At 43.7% G+C, this 15,247-nt stretch overlaps 1 protein-coding gene across 4 annotated transcripts in view; it reads right to left on the bottom strand.

Moving 5' to 3' along the window:
• ADGRF5 (adhesion G protein-coupled receptor F5) overlaps positions 1-15,247 on the bottom strand; it is a 103,310-nt gene that overhangs the window by 61,600 nt on the left and 26,463 nt on the right. For 2 of the 4 annotated variants that reach the window (XM_070418453.1, XM_070418456.1), the window contains exon 1: positions 11,491-11,736. The exons of 1 other annotated variant lie outside the window; for it this stretch is intronic. The gene's annotated coding sequence lies outside the window, so the exon portion shown is untranslated. Of the gene's footprint in view, positions 1-11,490; positions 11,740-15,247 lie in introns of those variants that run through there. One more of the 4 variants, XM_070418455.1, reaches the window with a different exon arrangement.

Genomic DNA, 15,247 nt, shown 5'->3' with positions numbered 1-15,247 from the left:
CTGGGGATGTGCCCGAAACCCAGGTACATGCCCTTGACCGGAATCAAACTTGGGACCTTTCAGTCCATAGGCCGACGCTCTATCCACTAATCCAAACCGGTTTCGGCTACAAGCTACTTTTTATTGGCCCAAAATTGTTCTATGCATTCACAAATTGAAATGACTCCTAGTCCTTGCCCCAAGAAGCTCTCAATCTTGTTGGGAAGACATGAAACATACAGTTAAAGAAATATAAACTAAAAGGAAGCAAGCTTGAAAGATACATTTTTACTAAATGCCTACTATATATCAGGCACAGTGCTAAGTACAGTAAATATGTCAACTCATTTATTTATCTCTCCCAATAACTCTGTGAGGTAGGTATTTTAATCCTAATCCAGAGATGAGAAAATATTAAAGGCCCAGACAGGTTACAGAACCTACCCGGGCCCCCCAGCTAGTAGGTAGTAGAGTCAGATCCGTCCCCAAGTTGGCCTATGGCCAAAGTGACTTGTAGTATGCATGTGATAAGCATGACAGGAGTTGAAGACAGAAGGCCCTTGGATGAGCTTTGGAGTGACCAGGGTCACTTGCCAGACCCTGAAGGATGGGCAATACTTCAATGTCTAATGGAGGAAGAAAGAATTTCAGGCAGAAAAGGAGCAGCATGAGCAGAAGCAGCTCTGTTTCAACAAAACAGCCCAAAGGGTGACGTTTAGCAGTGTCGTGAGCCACTTGTGCAAGTTCCCTTGAGCAACTTGTGACATGGGCTCAGCGTGGTCCTCAGGAGGGCATTGTTTTCCTGAGCAGAGCAATTGCAGCTCTAACTTGGAAAGAGAATGAATTTGATGGCCTTGGGCTCAGGTGATTCTCTGCTTCCTGTAGTGGAAAGAACAGTAGCCTTGACGCCAAACAGGCTTGTGTTCTGATTTCAGCTCCACCACTTAATAATTAGGATCCAGACATTTAACCCGACTGAGCCTCAGTTTCCTGACGTGAATGACGAGGGTCAAAGTACCCATTTTGCATAATTGTCATGAAGATTAGAGATATGCCCAGGAAGCACAAAAGGGCTTGGTCATAGTTGGAATTTGATATGGGCTGAGTTGTGTCCCTCCAAAATTGATGTGTTGAAATCCCAAATCCCAACACCTCAGAATGTAACCTTCTTTAGAGACAGGGTCTTTAAAGAGGTAATTAACTAAAATGAGGGCATTAGGGTGGACCCTGATCCAATATGACTAGTGACCTTATAAGAGGAGATTAAGACACAGATAAGCACAGAGGAAGGACTATGTGAACACACTAGAGGAAGATGGCCATTGACGAGCCAAGGAGAGAGGCTTCTGAAGAAATCAACCCTGCAACACCTTGATTTTAGAATTGTAAGCTCCAGAATGGTGTGAAAATTAATTTCTGCTATTTAAGCCACACAGTCTAGCAAACTCACATAGAATTTTAAAAAATTACCTCTTTTTTAATTTTTTAACTTTTAAAAACGCTAAACATGGGGGGGGGGGGGGTGGTGAACGTTTGGTAAGCTTTGAAGTGACCAGGGTCACATACTCTGGTCTGTTGCTTAACATTTATTGTTTATTCTGGATATGTTTTATGAAAAATGCATTCTGGGTATGTCTGGTCAGAGCATAAAAACATACCATCAGAATTGGAAGACAAGTTAGAATTCATCTCTAGTTCAAGCTTCCCAATCCCCTGACACTCACACTTTAGTTTTTCAGATGAGAAAACTAAGGCCTAGCAAGGTCTTTGTGTCTCAAATGCAACTGGGGGTCGAATCAGTCAGGACTCAAGAGATCAACCAAGGATTCTTAAAATTCTAGACAATACTCTTATTCTACAGTCAGGCAAGCTGTTGATAATAGGATTGTGGATAGTAATTGTTGTTGTTGATGATGATGATGATGATGATGATGATGGTCCCTATCATTTACTGGGAGCTCACTATGCTCCAGGCACGGTGCTCAGCTGTCTCCAAGGCTTATGTCATTTAACCCTCTCAGTGATCCTATGGTACCCGTAAATTATCACTACTTTTCAGATCTGGAAATGGAAGGTTAGGAGGAAGAATAACTCTATAAGGCCACATAGCTGATATGTGGTAGTGGCAGTCTATGCTACCGGGAATAGGTACCATTTGGGCTATGAGAGCTTCCTGGTGGGATAGCAATAAGAACAAATGGAAAACTTTCTCTATATGGACACTAGACCAGGCAACTGGAAACATGAGTTCTAGCCCCACTTTGCCACTAATTAACTGTGTGACTTAGGGCAAGTCACTTTACCTCTCAGAGTCTGTTTTGTTACCTGCAAATCCAGGGAGTTGACTGCACTCAGTGATTTCAAAATTGGGGTGTAAGAGTTGGCCTCTGAAGGCCCTACTACTGTTCAAAAAGTCTAAAATTCCTTATAATTTTTCAAATCCAGTGTAACCTCACTTAGGCTTCTGAACCTAATCATAACTATCTATTATATTTATCCAACCACTTTTGACAACCTACCTCTGACTGCACGGTCCAGGCCTTCACTGGCTGTCATGCACACCATTGCAATGGCTTCCATTCCTTCCTCTCTGCCCCATTGTCTACACAAGCACAAGGCTGATTTTCCAGACCTCATTTTACCTTCTATTTAGCTCCTCATTGCCTTCAGAATAAAGACAATCACTTTCACTCATATCAAGGCCCTCCATGGCTCAAATTTTATGTTTTGGAGCTGGTATATTTAAAAGGCATCTATCAGATTTTCATTACTGAAGCTGGTTGCTTTTCCATAATTTAAAATAGTACAAGAGATGTTCAAGTGTTCATGCAAAGTAAAATTGCAAAAACTAATACTTGAGAATTAATTTGAGTCACAGTGGGGGGTAGTAATTATTATTGTCAAAGTATTTCTCAGTGTTTGGCAAAAACAAAATAATTCTGCCATTTACATGCTTTGTTAATCTCCACTTTCCCCTGCTCCTTAGCCCCAGAATAATCACTGCATACTCAAATTCTATCCACTCTTCAATGTCCAGGCAATAGATCCCATGATCTGCTCAGCTATAAACAGTACCCACTTCCTCTAAAAACCCACTTTATCTAGGCTCTCACCCTTCCTCCTCATATTATATTTATTGTTGTAAAGTATTATATGAAGCAAGTCTATTTATCTGCTCACCCAAGTATTGACTGGACAAACATTTATAAAATCCTACTAAGCGCCAAGGTGCTTTGCTAGGTGCATGGGAGACAGCAGAAAACAAGAGAATGGTTCCTGTCCCCATGAAACTTAGAGTCTAATGAAGTAGATGAGCTTATTAAAGACCAGAGAGCCACACTATCGATTACTCAGTTTATTGTTTAATTATGACCGTGAAAGTGCTACCAAGAAAAATAATCATAATACTAATATTTGCTTAGCATTTACTATGTACCAGACACTGATCTGAACACTGACTGTGTGAAAATTTTTTTTTTTTTAAATATATCTTTTATTGATTTCAGAGAGGAAGGGAGAGGGAGAGAGAGATAGAAACATCAATGATGAGAATCATTGATCGGCTGCCTCCTGCATGCCCCCATTGGGGACTGAGCCCACAATCCGGGCATGTGCCCTTGACCAGAATTAAACCTGGGAACCTTCAGTCCACAGACCGATGCTCTATCCACTGAGCCAAACAAGTTAGGGCAAAATTTTAAACCCTCACAACAATTTCTAGAAGGGATTCTAGGATAATATCTAATTTATAGTATGATGTCAAATTAACTGAGCTACAGAGTGATTAAATTGTCCTAAATTGCACAGCTGGTAAGGGGCAAAGCCAGAATTTTAACCTTGGAAGTTTAACTCCAGAGGCCATTATTTTAACCACTGTGCTGAACTGTCTAACAATGCCTATTAAGAGAAGAATATGACCTAGCCTTGGGAATTTGTGGGAGGTGTCCCAGAGGAAGTATTTAATCGAGCTGAAATCTGAAACATGAGTTGGAGTTAGCTAAAAACAAAAGGGGAGGATGGAGGGAGAAGAGGGAGAAGATTCCAGGCAGAAAGAAGATCATGTGCAAAGGCCCTGCAGTGGGAAAACACGTGGCACAATCAAGTTGCTGTAAGCTGGTCAGAATGGCTGGGACCCCAAAAGGAAGCAGAGCATGGTATGAGATGGGACTGGTGAGGTGAGCAGAAGCTAGGCAGAGAAGCCTTGTAATTGTAATCACAGGAGTGGGTAAGATTGATTAGGAAGACAGTAGAGAGAGTAGAGAAGAAGACCTACAACCAAGGCCCACAGAATTTCAACAACCAAAGGTCTGTTCAAGGAAGATGATTGAGTCAAGATGTTTGGGAATGAGAGACCAGAGAGGCAGGAGGGAAACAAGGCTAGAAGAAAGTCTGGAACCAGGGAAGGTCAGGTTTTCAAGGAGTGGAGTGTGGTCGACTATGTCCAACAGTGCTGAGAGGCCTGGTAAGAGGAGGACTGAGACTGCCCATTGGATTTGGAGAGATACTATGTTCTTGGTACGAGGGATCTCATTAGGGTGACGGGGGAGGAAATTATATTGGGGAAAGTTGCAGAGTCTAGGAGGTGAGAATTTGAAGGCGATGAGCACATAAAACTCAAGAAATCTGGTTTCAAGGTGGAAGAGAGAAAGAGTGAGGTTCATCCCAGGTATAAAATGCTTAACCTTGATGTCACACAGTTATACCCACGGCTTTCCTTTTAGAGGAGAACTAACTGCTTTGCATACTAGGACAATATCAAAAGAAGCCATGCCTCTTATTAAACCTTGGCCTGTGGCTGGCTAACTAGACAAGTTATTATATTCTTTGAAACAAGCCAAAGGCATATTTCCCTATGTTCAAGAATGTAGACTATATACTCAAGTGGCTATGTTTTAAACTGGTGTTTCTGAATCAAAATAGAGATAAGTGGAGAGATTGCAGATAGATATGCACATATACCATTCTACTACTAGAGGATAATTTAAAGCAGAGTTTTTCTTAATGATGGATGGTAATACCAAATTTCAAGAGGACTTTCATTGCAATTTTCAGTGTGATTATTATTCTTTGCTCATCTCCATGAGGCATAGGGCTGCAATAAGGACAGCGTGTCCTCAGTAGCCACCCTTCTGAATTGTAGACATACAGATGAAAAATCCTCAAGTATAACTTTAAGAGCCTGCCTTCATAGGTCTGTATTTTCAACCGCAGAGGTAATGGACTTATCTTTGCTGACCTTATTTAATTAGATGATTCATCCCTCACACATGCAGAACTATAAGCTAAACATTTATTTAACACAAACACGAAACACAATACCAATTAAAGACCTGCCTTGAAATGTTTTTTCTATTTCATTTTCCTTTGCCTTGAAATAAGGTCCTGCAGCAGCATTGTGTTGGGTGGCTCAGTGCTATCAGATTACAGAGGGACATTTGTTTGTACACAATGGGGTCAAGTTTTCCAAAACACACCACACATGTGTGCAGCCTTGATAACCTTTTATCCTTCTGTCCTTGTTGTAAATCTCTGGAAGATTTTAACCTTTAAGCAGAGATTGCCATCTCTATGAAAACACTGAGTTCCTTACTCTGATCTTATCTCATGTATCTTGCTACTTTCATTTACCACGGAGGGGTCTCCCTCAGCCCTGGTCAAACAATGCTGGGGTGCGTTCCAGTTGCGGTGGCGGAGAGCCTGCGGCTGGCTGCAGTTGTGCAGAGAGCATCAGAGGGCTTGGGTGTGAGGCCAACCCTTACAGTTCAGTGGTTCTTTGTTAGATGAGGTTCAAAATAACACTGCAGTATTTTCATAATATTCATAATGGACCAATCAGAGCTGTCTCTGTGCAGGAGCAGAGGCCTGGGGCCCACATGGGTAGATAGTGGAGAGGTCTGTGGGAGGGTCCAAGGTGGCTGAAACGGAGGTGTGGAGGGCAATCCTCCAGGCTCAGGGCAGGAGTTATTGCATGGTTGAAAATATCCCAGCTTTTTAATAGTTAGTAGGGCCATTTTAGCTCTCTGTTTCTTCCTTTCACAGACCTCACCCACTTCATGCCCCCGAGACCAGGAGTTGGTGACCTTGACCATTGACTTTATGTCTCTGAAATTTTCATTTCCCTCTTAGGGATTTTGTTTGACTTTAAGAATGATATGTGTGTGTGTGTGTTGCCCTGGCCAGTTTGGCTCAGTGGATGGAGCGTCGGCCTGCGGACTGAGGGGTCCTGGGTTCGATTCTGGTCAAGGGCATGTACCTTGGTTGCAGGCACATCCCCAGTAGGTGGCGTGCAGGAGGCAGCTGATGGATGTTTCTCTCTCATCGATGTTTCTAACTCTGTATCCCTCTCTCTTCCTCTCTGTAAAAAAATTAATAAAATATATGTTTTTTTAAAAAAGAATGATATGTGTGCACTGCTCAAAATGAAAGAAGTACCCTGAGAAGTCATGGCCATTCCATGATTTCCTTTATCTGGACATGCTCACTTTAGTTTTCACTTCATTATGAGAGTATTTTATAAAGACGAACCCAATAGCATTCTTCACTAGTCCTCATACTCCTTGGTTACTTATTGGTTTCTGACACCATGTGGCGCCTCCTTCTTCCCAGTGACCCCTTTTCCTCTCCTGAGTCTCATTGCTCTACTTTTTGCTCCTTTCCCTCCTCCTTCTGTGATTCTGTCCTTCTCATTCTACCAGTGCTTCACTGTGAACCTGCCAAAACCTCTCCTGGATCCGTGGCTTATCTCTCCTGATACCCTTTCTCTTAGGAAGCTTGTCCACTTCCACGGTTTGAATTATCAATTTATCTGAAAATTCCCAAAACTGTATTTCCACTCTGATCCCTTGGCTAAATAGTAGGAGCTTCTCTCTAACCGTGCTATTTCCAACTAAATCTAAATTCAACTCATCTAGCACTGAACACGCCTCCTTCTCTCCCAATGCTGTCTGCTCACCCACCTCTGCTCAGATTTACCAACAGCTGACTTCCTTCCCAGTTTCCTGGCTCACAACCCCCACAGGTGTCCTTAGACACAAGAATCAAGGGCACGAGTGGGGGCACTAAGTCAACCAGTCACTAGTTCTGTTCATGACTCCACTGCTGACGTTTGCTTTCCCTCGGCCACAACATTGGTTTGCACATTGTCATCTCACACCTGGATGACTGCAGGAATCTCCTCAATGGGCCCCCTCCCTCCTTTCTTCTCTGCCCTGTAACCGATCACAGCACAGGCTGATCAATTTGTGTACAGCACTATTTTTCATAGATTGCTACTATACTACATTAAACCTCAAATGCTCAGAGAGTATTTGAGCCAATTCACCTTGCAAGCATGATCACCACAACCTCATGTAAACCCAGATGTGCCACATGTTCCTCCCATAGCACTTGGATACAGAGCAGGCTGACCTGCTCACAAGCTTATACTGTATCTTCCTTTGCAAAATACGCCATAAGCATTGATAATAACTATTGGTTGAATGGGTTGCTATCTCTCAGCTTCTTCTATACTATTCTTGGCAACTGGACTGCTCTATTCCTCCTTTTTTAGCCTTACCTTAGGTAGTAACAATAATTACTATCATTTATCAAGCCCTTGCTCTGTGTCAGGCATTAGGCTCAGCACTGTGCATGCACTAAGCTCATTTAATTCTTCCAACCCTTCATTGTTAGAGCTACATTATCCCCAGTTTACAGGTGAAGAAACTGAGGTTTGGGTAAATGAAAGAACATACGCAGATCACACAGTAAGTAGCTGAGTTTGCTGCCAGAATCTGAACTCCTCACCTTACTTAGAATTGTATCCCCTTATCTAAAAAACAGGCATTAGAATAGCAGCTGAGGTATAGGATGATTGGAATAACCAAATGAGTTTGTCTTTATAGAGCATTGAGCACACTCAGTAATTATTGCCTATTATTAAAATTTTCAATGCCTGAGCCTTGCCACCCATTAAGAGTATAAGCTTAAAGGAAAGGATTATTTGCCTTTTTAATTCTATAGCAAGTCTCTCCCATGGAGATTCCTGCACTATGCTGTGATTTAACAAGTTTTACTGTTGTAAGACCTTTAAGAAATAGGCAATATTCTAATTATTTTAACCATCACAACCATACAATATGGGCTGAAATGCTGAGCTGGTAACTAACTCGTGAATTCACAATGTACCCGCAGCCAACACATGCTTTTCACCCAATAAGCCTTTCTTGCAGCATCTATTCTGTGCCCAAACTCACAGGTATGGAGGCGTCGGAGGAGGAAGGGGGGGAACTCAGAGAAGGAGAAAGGGACCTCCCAGGGCCTCTATAGAGGAGGCAACAATTACACCGTTGAACTTGAACTATATCAAGAAATGTCGGGGCGGAGAGGTTCTAGGGGCACATTTTATGATTCAAAAGCAGCCTTGATTTATTGTCTATCTATATTCAGGTCAATAGAGAAAGTGGCAGGTCAGCAAAGCATAATTAGTATTTCTTTTCCCCTTTTTCTTGGAATCAGGACAAAACGTTTTAAAGCGACACTGAGTAAAATCTATAACCTCCCACGGTCACTTGGCACTAGAAGAGCACATCCTGTTTACCTAGAACATTTCATCTGATTTTGTAAAATCTGCAAGTAACAGGAGTCACAGTATCCGCAGTCAAGTCGGCAGGGCTATTCCAATCTAAACGCGCGCAAGGCAGGGCCTTGCGGGGGGGGGGGGGGGGGGGGGGGGGGGGATAGGAGGGAGGGGCTGGAAAACTCCTCGCTCTCACAGGCAGCTGTAAGGTGTGTCTGCTCCTCTCAGCAGCAGCAACAACCAGAACCCTCTACATGATGCTCACAGCAGCGGGCACTTCTGGCCCAACTTTCAGGCACAGGAACGGGGATTGCTTCTGCTGCCCGGTTTAGCCATTTTCTCTCCTACAGTTAGGACTCAGGGGTTCTCAACCCCAGCTGAGTAAATGAATCGCTTCAGAGAGTAAAATACATAATAATTCCATTCCCACGCCCATGCCCTTTCCCCAGAGATTCTGATTCAGTTGCTCCTGGGAGGTGTCTGGGCATTGTTCTTTTTGGCGGGTGAATGGGGTGGGGGTTAGGTTTCTGTAGAGACACAACTAGATAACAGGTGTTAAAATTGTCTAAAACCTGGACCAGGCAATAGCTTGATCTAGTTACAGATTCCCAGCAAACCTGGAGTCCGTGTTGCTACAAAGCTGCCAGAATTCTGTCACTTTAATTCTCTGTCCCACCTGACATTTATCCTCATATCGCTGACCAAAGCCAGACATGGGTTTCTTCTCATCTCAGTGCTCCGGAAAGATTCCTGTATGTTCCTGGGCAAACAACCTCTGAACATCTCTTTTTTTATTCCATAAAATGGGAACACGCCCTAGCCGACTTGGCTCAGTGGATAGGGCATCAGCCTGCGGACTGAAGGGTCCCAGGTTTGATTCTGGCCAAGGGCACATGCCTGAGTTGCAGGCTTGATCTCCAGTAAGAGGCATGCAGGAGGCAGCCGATCAATGATTCTCATCATTTATGTTTCTATCTCTCTCTCCTCCCTTCCTCTCTGAAATCAATAAAGAAATATATATATATGTATATATATATGAAAATGGGAAGAAGATACCTACTTCACCTGTGATGTGGTGAAAGAAGGGGAAGTCTCAGTCTGGGCTGGATCTATGCAGTAAGGAGAAGTGATTAATCCTATTAGCCAGGGATGGGGAGAAGCACCAAGGCTGGATGGTCAAGAAGGCAGCACCAATTTCCAAAATCAGCAGGGCCAATGACCCTTGAATTTGGAGTGGAGAAACCTTGATAAGGACAAGAAAATACCAAATACCAGTAGCAACTGAAAGTATTTTGCAATTATTCTTGGATTTGACATAGCTTATTTGTACTTTCTTTCCATGAGCTACATGGGCTTATTAACAGTGACTGTTTTTCTTATTCACTGTCTCATAACAATGTAAGGAGGAAAAAAAGGATCAATGACCACCATTTTTTTTTTTTTTTACAGAAGGCTGAAAGAGATAAAAATAAACCCCTGTTAAACACAGGTCTTATCCATGAAATGAAAAACGAGTCTCTCCCACACTCACCTATATTCCCTGAGCCAACCATTTGATCTAGGGGTCTCTCTGTTCCCCAGTTAGTTTTCCTTTGTTTTCTTTTTTCCCCTTTCATTGCCAGAACAAGGCTGCCTTTGATAGTCTTCAAGAGAAAAACCTAAACCTCAAGTTTGCAAATCTAGAGTTTAATCCATGGGAAGTTGTTTTTAATATCATTAATTACTAAAGCCAAAGCCAACACAAAAATAATAATGGTAAAAATGACTAAAACTTTTTCAAACTTTTTTAAGTGTTAAAAGAGTTGTCCACACTCCCCACGTATTATTTTATATTTCCAGTGGGAAGAAGATGTTGTTAAGGATCAATACATGAATTTGACAATGAAAATTTATTGTACTTCTGTGTGCCCTGGCTTGTCCTAAGAGTTAGGAAGAGAGAAAATAAGTCATCTAACTAGTAAGGTACACAGCAAACTATTGGTGATTTAATTCGGGGGAAGGGAAGAAATAATGCATATTGAAGGGTTGGAGATATTCTGTCAGAGTACAAGTATTCATGCATTAGGGGTATAATTCAGAAAAAATGACCAAAACTTTCATGTCAGGAAAAACTGAGCTGCAGTAGTGGCATGGCCTGGCTTTCTACAATGTATAAGAAAAAAAGGTTCAAGCAACCACACATCAGAGAACTTTTCCTCCCTTCTCGAATGCTCCAGTCAAGTCTGCCAGCTCTTAATCCCAGCACTCTGCCTGACTTCCTTCCAGGGCTGCCTGCAAACTCCTATCCCTTCAGTCAGTGGGTGAGAGGTAACGCTTACTCTTAACATTTCAGAGATCACCCCTGTCGGGCCTGAGCTGACAGAATGTCCAGTGCTCTGGCTACACACGGCTGCAGCCATCGCCTTGGTCAGCACAACTGCAACATGGCTGCCCAGCCATGGAAATGCTCAGGACTGATTCATTAATGCCCTGGTCTTTATGGTATTTTCTAGCAGAGACAGGAAAATTTATTAACAACAACAACAACAAAAAGGTGACAGGGAAAAGAATTCCATTATAGAGAATATACTAAAAAGATCCCAGCTAATTGCCTGATACTCAGTCTCCCTAAGCACAGTCTCAACTTAATCGACAGGCTGCACAATGCTCTTGACCACACATGCTTTACGCTCCCAACATACATGCCATAGCTATGCATGATATATACATGCCACAGCTTTACATATCCTACATACATGCCACAACTGCACATATCCAACATAAACGCCACAGCTTTACATATCCAATGTACATGGCACAGCTTTACATATCCAACATACATGTCACTGCTGCACATATCCTACAAAACAGAAAATCAGGCAAAGAGATTCCTAACTGGAAGATGCCTTAAGAGGAGTGTCGCTGAGGTCTTGCTGCAAAGGGAGACAGACCCCAGGAGGAGAAGTGCCTGTTACCTGGCCAGCACTGAAGTCCCCAGACCCGCTCCTGCTGCAAAAGACGCCTCAACGCTTCCCGGTTTCCACTAGGAGGCCATTTGCCCTTCGGCCTCCTTGAAGGCCTCACGGCTGAAGAAAGAGCCGAACAGGACTCATTGCGAGGCTCAGGCAGCTACCGCCAAGCTAGGTGTCCCTCCTGCCGGTGCCTCCCTGCCCTGTGCTCCGAGCCTCACAGAGCCATTCCGCAGAGCCTGCTGCTGTTTCAAAAACAAGAAGTGATTTCCTGGTCCCCTTCCCGGATGGCGTGCGCGATTTCCCTCACGCCCATGGGAAGTCCTTCAGATCCTTCTTATCTGGAAACCTCACCACTGAGTGGCCAGACTTGTTTGGCCAATGCCCCTAGCTCTTGTTTTCCTTTCTCCAAAGAAAAAAAAATCAGAAAACTGAAACCAAAGCAAACCCAAATGGGTTGGAGCTAATGACGGGTGTAGGATGCCCTGTTTTAAACCTCGGAAAGATGTCCACTTTGATTTCAGAGGGGAAAGAAAATTAAAATTATCGATGATTTCCTTTCCCAGCAGTGCCTAAAAGTTAGAGAATGGGAAGACCTACAGAAGTTCAGTCCCCTCCCATGGCTTTAGGGTCCGGAACCTCCAATATACTGCAAGAAGGGACAGCTAGTTCTTCCAGATTTCCAGGGAAGCTCTACGAATTTTGTGCATCAAAGTTTAAACACTGTGACACTTCAAATATCATTTTGATAACATTATTATGTAATATTCAGGGGGATCCCTTAGCCCAGCCTGCGCCTCTCACAGTCCCGGAGCCCTTGGGCCTAAGCCACCAGTCAGACATCCTTAGCACTGTCGCAGAGGCGGGAGAGGCTCTTACCACTACTGCTGCACTCACCAGCCTTGAGCCCAACTTGTGGCTGAGCGGCACTCCCCCTGTGGGAGCGCACTGACCACCAGGGGGCAGCTCCTGTGTTGAGCATCTGCCTCCTGGTGGTTAGTGCACATCATAGTGACCAGTCGGTCTGCTGTTCAGTCAATTTGCATATTAGCCTGTTATTATATAGGATAAGAAGATCCATGAAAAAGGGCCAGTTGGCTGGCTGTAGTCAGGTTGTTGGGTTTAAAGATGAATTCTAATCAGTTTTTGAGCTGGAAGTGACCTACGCATCCTGATTTTACAAGTGAGGCAAATGAGGCCCAAGGGGAAACAAGGACTTGTCCAAGGTCCGAACACAGATGGGAAGTAATAGATTATCATCCACCTGTTCTTCAATTTCAGCATGGGGAATGCTGCTCAGTTGCCTGCCCGTGAGCCTTGTGCACAGATGGCTTGCTGAATGAGGCCTGGCCTGGAGCCGGGAATCTGCATTGCAAGTAAGTGCTCCAGGTGAGCCTGATGCAGGTAATCCCCAGACTGTAGTTAGAGAAACCAGTGTAGTGTCAAAGCAAGGACACCAGAATCAGACTGTAGAGAGTCAAGCCATAGTTCCACCAACTTCTCCTCACCGAGACTCAGTTTTCTTATGTACGAAAGTGGGTAATAATACTGCTGAGCACCAGTGAGAGCCTGAGATAGAGGGAGAGCTCAGGAACTGTCCATTACTGTCTGGAGACCTGGGCTCCAATCCTCTAAGCTCATACGTCTTCCCTGCTCTACACCGTCCGTTGCCTGTCTTCCCTTCTGGCTGTCAGCCACCACCAAAGGAACTCAGGCTTGAGACAAAAGTTAAGTATTTCTTTTTCTTTTTTAAAAATATATTTTATTGATTTTTTACAGAGACGAAGGGAGAGGGACAGAGAGTTAGAAACATCGATGAGAGAGATTGATCAGCTGCCTCCTGCACGCCCCCCACTGGGGATGTGCCCGCAACCAAGGTACATGCCCTTGACCAGAATCGAACCCAGGACCCTTCAGTCTGCAGGCCGATGCTCTATCCACTGAGCCAAACCGGTTCGGCAAAAGTTAAGTATTTCAATAAAAGGAGGATGAACCTTCAAAATATCATTCTTTTATTTCTTGGCACTGATTCTCAACTGTATTCTCCAGCCTACTCCCTGAAATTACTGGGAGGGAGACCACGGTGGTTGTCCACCTACAGCTGACCCTCTTTGTTGGGGAACTCATGCATAGCTAGTCTGTGAGCTCAGGGGGTGAACAGAGATTGGTCTAAGCAAGGTGATTTCATTCTCCTTGGGGGGCGTTGAGGTAAGCCTGGATATGTGGCTGATCGTGGGTGCACATTTACCTCTGCATTTACTGTTAGTGGCACAATAAAGGTTCTTGTTATTATTCCAGCTCTAATTGGGTTTTCTGTTATTTGTAGCTAAAAGCCATTATAATAAAGTGGTGAATCACTATAAAAAATAAATCTTTTGATTTCATATAAAATACTACCCTGGGCCTAAATAAAACAGGGGGAAAATCAAAATGTATACAGAGCCAAATGACTTAAATCATATTTTAAAATATTCCAAATCCAATTCTTATGCTAAATATGTGTGGCATTGACCTGTTCTATAGAAATGGACTAAAATACTCCAGATTCTTTCTTACACTAAAAATCTTCAATATTAAATGTAAGTCCTGGAAAAGTACCTGGGTCTTAAAAACCCAGAATAGCCAGAGCTTAAGAGTAGCCCAAAACTCCGGATCTGCCAAATAGTAGCTCCGTGGAAACTCAGCTTACTTAATCTTTCTGGGCCTCAGTTTCCTTATCTGTAAAATAATATTACCTACTTCAGGGTTGTTGTCAAGATTAAATACACATAAAAATGCTTCGAACAGTGTGTGGCACACAGTGAGCATGTGTGTTAGCTGCTGTTATTTTTGCAGAGAAGAAATTTTTGTTGTAATAATAGTAGCATATGGTTTGGGTATTGTCTTTGCCTTTGCTTTACGCTAGCTTTGCCTCAGGTGCAGCATGGATTGATCGGCCCTTTCCAGATGCTTCCGAAATATATCCTATTGTCTCTGTCGTGAGATTTGGCTCCTTTAAGAGTAACCTGAGTGGGTTGGTATAAATGTAGATATCTGATGGCAGCTCTGTTGGGGAGGAATGAAGAAAACGTAGGAGGACACTGGGCATTAACACGATGGTAAAGGACACAAAGAGAACTCAGCAGGCTGATGGCTTTGGGAAGTAAATGTCTGGGGGCAGAGTTCACCCAGAGAAAGCGAGGCTGCAGACCTTGATATTTACAAAAAGATGCACAGTGTGGGGGCACTTGACTTGGACACTTCTTGCCTTAACAAACACCCTGCTGTCAGAGCGAGCTCCGAAAAAGGGCTTTTCCAACTGCTTCCTCCCACCCCATCCCCCCCACCGCCCCCGGGCTTGCTTTGGGTCATCGGTGGCAGTTGGCTCTCTGACATGGAAAGGGGCGTCGTCCAGTGGCTGTCCCGGCGCTTCCCCAAGGAGCAATTCCTCTCTCACCCACAGTCCGTTTGTTGCTAGGAACACTCTGTGCTTGTCACACTCACTTTACAATGAAAACAAAGGCAAATAAAGAATGGAACCACCATATGGTCCCGGCTGCAACCCAGAATTAACTGCTGATGGGGAGACTTTGCCCCGTCGCAGCTACAGATGTGTGGTCTGTGGCAGGGGCCCTGCCCTTCACCTGCATTTTAAGATGTTGAAGTTGGTGGCAAGTTGACCCCAGACTTCTTCAACCTGATGCAGCAGTGAAGCCAGAGTAACTAAGTTTCCAGCTGTGTTATCTATGTTTGTGTTTATATGAAGTATCTCAGCACTTTAGAG

The sequence above is a fragment of the Myotis yumanensis genome, unplaced genomic scaffold (genome assembly GCF_028538775.1).
Source record: "Myotis yumanensis isolate MYYU_CA2020_CCGP unplaced genomic scaffold, mMyoYum1.0.hap1 SCAF_6, whole genome shotgun sequence".
Lineage (NCBI taxonomy): Eukaryota > Metazoa > Chordata > Mammalia > Chiroptera > Vespertilionidae > Myotis > Myotis yumanensis.
This window is presented reverse-complemented; position numbering and strand designations above follow the sequence as displayed.